The sequence below is a fragment of the Montipora foliosa genome, chromosome 1 (assembly GCF_036669935.1).
Source record: "Montipora foliosa isolate CH-2021 chromosome 1, ASM3666993v2, whole genome shotgun sequence".
NCBI classification, from domain to species: domain Eukaryota; kingdom Metazoa; phylum Cnidaria; class Anthozoa; order Scleractinia; family Acroporidae; genus Montipora; species Montipora foliosa.
Genome location: NC_090869.1, coordinates 1,309,460 through 1,314,789, shown reverse-complemented (window position 1 = coordinate 1,314,789; position 5,330 = coordinate 1,309,460).

Below are 5,330 nucleotides of genomic sequence, written 5' to 3'. Positions count from 1 at the left end.
TCTAACTTCTATTCCAAGTTTTCCTATTCCGGAATACGGTCAATCGAACGCACCCTTAGTTAGAGAGAGCAAGAGTTTAGAGAGCAAGGAGGAGGAGGGGGGGGGGGAATGGACGGGCTTGGATGGGAAGGTGCCTTTAGGTGGCTTAAATTCACCAATATCCGATCTAACCCATTTTATTAAGGATGCAATTTTGTTGCTTTTTGTTTTTTTACCTTACAGAAATTTAATTTGATTCATTTGAGTATACGTATCGCAAGTGATCGTTAGGGGATGTGATGGGTTTCCTACAGTAATGCATAGGTATATCCTGTTTAAGTCGTAGTTTCACGATAGTTACACTTCATGAGTCGTGAAATTGATACCTAATGAGAACCATACCGAACCAACACTCTGAGAACCGTACTGTATTTAATGGCATATTGCTGTTATGGCCTGATGTAGGACGCCTCCCCTGGGTTACTCGAGTCTATAAAAGCTGTCTTCCTCGTCGTCTCCAAAGAATTGGCCGATTTATAAGATTAAAATCCCAATCAAACAATAATTCAGTTAGTTTCATGTACAGTGTAACTAGCAAACTGGTATGACAAAATGTCTGCATGCTGAACTTGGCAAATAGTTGGATTCAAAACATTTCTCTATGTGCCAGATTGAATGAGATTCCATCCGTCTGTCACCTGAGTACTTTATCCAGAATCTAATGGCGCAAAACCATGAATTCCATTACATATAAAATAACGGGGCTTTCTAAGGCTTGCAAAAAGACAGTCCACGTGTGTTTTGATCATAAGGCGTACACAGCATCGCTAACAAAAACGACAATGATATAGACCTTATTCATAAATGGCGGTCAATTTATGATTCTTTTGTGTAAGTGCAAAAGCCTACCAAGCCTCGATACCATACAGTGAATTGAAAAGAATTCTTGCTCTAAAATGAGGCTTGGTAGGCTAATTTGCACTTGGACAAAAGAATTATAAATGTGACCGCCATTTATGAATGAGGTCTATGCAATATTGTGTGCTTTTCTAACTTTTCTCGCATTCTTCATAGATTAATTAATGACGCGTTTGGCGTTGCTACTATTTGCAATCTCAGAAATGAACTTTGCTCTCACTTTAAATTTCGTTGAAGCAGTCATTCGAGAGCCGTTCTGTTATCTTGTTAACTGTCATTGAATAGATGAGTAAGTGTTTGATCAAATGCAAAGTGATCAGTTGCGAATAGGGCACTGCATCATGTCTACAGTGGTACAGTACAAACTGGTTTATAACACTCTGCACTTTGAACCAATCAAAACCTCGTTACTGAGCAAGTTGAAACTTCAAGTTTTATTTTGCACTCTGAACCAATCAAAGCATTGCGGGAAGAATAACTTATTTATACACCTTATTCCAGAATGGCCGCTGATTTATGCGGATACATATTGGCCCTTGTTGCCTCGTTCAAGATAAAATATTCTTTTGAATTTTAATCTTAAGAACGAGGCATCAAGGGCTAATTTGAATAAAAACAAAAAAATATTTAAATGGTGGCCATTTTGGAAAAAGGTGTATAATGTCTTCATTCTTTCCTGCTCTAATTAAGATTTTATCGTTGACAAGCAAAGCCTTGATCTTTGAGCATTTTCAATGTAGCTTTTAAACAAAGGAAAAACATACAGGGAACTTTTTGCAGTTTATTTCTGCCGTTCAGGCCGCGTGCGTAGCAATCGCTGTCGTAATGTTGGGCTGTCATGCAATGGACTAAAAGCGTTGTGTGATCATGACAACGCAAAATGTTATCAAAAGTTTTTTCCCACGCAATTTCTTACAGAAAATTTGGGTGGCCCATGGGGTGCCCCACAGGGTAGGCCATGGGCCCTGGTCAAATCGCACAGAAAACGCAATTTCTCACCGAAAAATTAGAGTAGCCCACAGGGTGGCCCACTGGATAGGCCATTAGTCCTGGCCCAGGTTTTGTCTACACCCTTCTCTTGGAGCAGAAGCGAGGAGTACAGCAATTATTCAATTGTGATTCCTCGAAGAACAGAGGGCGCTTAACGGTCAGAATGATAAGAATCAATGTATTATCATTTCTGGACAGTGGAGAAATAATTTCTTGGACTACATTGCAAGGAAGAACGAACAGCGAATTCCCATTCGGATCGATGATTCTGGTTCAAATAATATTATGTGTCTTCCGCTCGAGCTGACAGCACTGAACACAGACAAACATTTGAACACTGATCTCTATTACAATCTGTAAAAGCCTTTATGTTTTAATTTTTAATGGTTCATTCCATTTTCTCACGGATAATAAAACTGAGTTTTGTGGAACTGAGCAAGCTTGCGTGTGACGTATTTTGATGGGTGAGTTGAAACCCCGGTCCACGGGCTCCTCCGCGGACTACGGGGGGGGGCGAGGGCCCTCTCAAACATTTATTTTGGCCCTTTCGCGGTTTTGGTGTTTTAGTCTTTGTAAGACAGCTTTGGTCCAAAAACAAGTGGGGGTGAGGGCCGGGCCCCCCGGGCCCCTCTCCTGGATTCGCCACTGTAATATGTTTCAAGTATTTGCCATCGACATTAACATTTGCTCAAAAGCAGTTCTTATAAACATTCCTCACTGATCATCGTCATCACTAGTGATGATGAGGAAACTGACGAAAGTCATACCCAGACAAAAAGGTAACCGAAATTACACATTCCTTGCTCTTATTTTTACAAATGACTGTGAAAAGCTTATAAATTATCTTGGAATCTATCTGAATAATCACTCCAAACATCATTACGAGTAGACTTTAAGTGGTGTCTTATTTTTTTTTTCTTGGGAATAGTACAGTGTGGCGCGGCAAACCACGCGCGTTCGCGCAACAATTGCGAGCCCTCTCAGAGTACGGTCGTGTGCTATCCCTGAGAAAAATAAAAGAATTTTCTTGTTCTAGGTTAAAAGAGGTGCTCCTCGTTTTTCTCTTAATGCCTGAGTGATACACACTTGCGTATCTACACAGGTAGATGTGCGTGGTGCTTATTTGAAGGGTGCACTTATTCCAGTTAAAGTGAATTATTAGGTGGCTTTTACACCAGATAACAGTTCGAGGCCAAACAAGATCTGTTAGTTTCATTTCACATAAAATACCTCTTAATAATAATAAAAGAGAGTTTAATATTCACCTGTGGATTTTGCACTTGCATATCCATAGTTCTCAGCTACATCACAGGCAGACAACCCTAAGGATGCGAGAGCGCATGACGTCACGTTATTTTGAGACAGTTGTATATGCCGATTCAACTAATCGAACAAAATGTTCCATAAAAACTTCAAATCGCGATGTTCCTTTTCGAAAATTCATTTTATGGACAGTCAGATAAATAAAGTTCACTCACCTACTATTTTCTGCGTTGTCCTGAGTGATTTGATGGGTTTTTGGGACGCTTCGATTTCCTCTTCAGGTCCCACGTGTCGTCACATACAATATAAATAGACAAGGTGTGCAACTTCCAAGACTGCTCAAGGCCGAGTGCCTCTAGAATTTATCCGAATTTCTCCCACTTCCAAAGGTCGCTCGCCTCCCCAACCTTGGGCAGGTAGAAAGTCGATAATTTTACTAGCATCGTGCCAAAAATCATCAAATTTACATGGCTCTGCAACCTCAAAATCCTGCTCGATTTTCAAGCTTCGCTCAGGTTTTTGTTACTGTCAGACGATGTGGACAGAAGTAATGCACCATTGAATAGCACAGATTTCTCCCAAGAGAGACAAAATTATTAATCTGTGCTTTTTGATTGGTTAATTTGATTTTTGATGATGCATGAGCGGCGGCAGGTACAAAACGCAGGTCACAGGGCACAGGTCACAGCTCACAGGTCATTATTTAACCTATACAGAAAGTATCCTAAACATTCATAAAAGCTAACCTTAGGCCTAATTAGGCCTAAAGAAAAGTATCCTAAAGATTCATGAAAGCTAATTTTAGGCCTAATTAGGCCTAAAGAAAAGTTTTTAGGCCTAAGGTTAGCTTTTATGAATGTTAAGGATACTTTCTGTGTAGGTAAAACAATGACCTGTGACGTGCGTTTTGTACCAGCCGCATGAGCGGTCGGATCAATGTAATTGTAAATTTGGGTACTTCATGCAAGGCCGTACTTCATGTATGCCCTTCACAAAATTAGGGTAAGTACTTCTTAATTTGTGCGAAAAGCAAACATTTTCCAGTCTCCTAACATTTAGAATGTATGAACGAAGTGATACATGAAATTGCGAAAATTTCGTTCATAACTGCGAGGATCATAACTTTACTATATTTATATTAGATATGTTATTTGCCGACCGGGAGGTTCGTATTGGGAAAAACTGTGCCAGAGGCCTAAAATGCGGCCTAGGGATATACTCGAGACCGCGGGCACAGTTTATCCCAATAAGGACCGACCTACACCAGCAAATAACGTGTTTATTTTTTCTACGGGATTGTTGTGAAAGGGCCTTAAATGTCCGTTACGTGACCGAAATTGATGTTAAAGAGAAAGGAGCGCGCGGCTTCAAATAAAGCTGAGTAATGAGCTTCAAATCAAACGACACACATTCACGTTTTATTCACATATTCTCATTTACATTTAACGTTGCTTACGGCACTTTAACGCTGTTACAAAAAGCTTGAAAAGTCATTTCATAAAATGGAGAAACTCCTGTTAAATTTAACGTCTCGATCGGATTTTTTAAAAACAGTGAGCCTTTAATCATAATTTTTCATATTGATATGCATTATATCAGAAACCCATAAGGGTTGAAACGTGTAACGGCCCCTTGTGTGCTGGGCTTCTGAATATTCAATTTGCTAAGTACCATATTTGGAACAACAAGAGCGAGGGATTTCCAGATATGGTACTTAGCACTGAAACTTTCAACCAATCAGTTCGCACTGAATATTCGGAAGCTGTGAACGCGCGTTACATGTTTCAACCCTTATGGGTTTCTGATTATATATTCAATTTTTCATACGTGATGTATATCCATCAAGGCAAACTGTATTTGAAATAGGAAAAGCTCTGAAACTGAAGTAATCATTATCTAAATTAAAACCGCCTGATGTACAGTGTACCACTTGAAAGAAGATTGGTTACAGAAGTTCTTTAAATACAGAGAAAAACGGGGGGCGGCAGCCCCCCACGGTCCCCCTAAATCCGTCCCTGCATTGGTTGAAAAAGTTGATCGAGTTACGAGTGCGTACGAACAAATGGAAACTATAATGCCCAGACAACGTCGGACAACTGTATTAACATAATATTTTTCCCCTCAAATTAATTGAGTCGAGAGTCGGTAGGTACCTCATGTATGCCAGTCACGAAATTTTG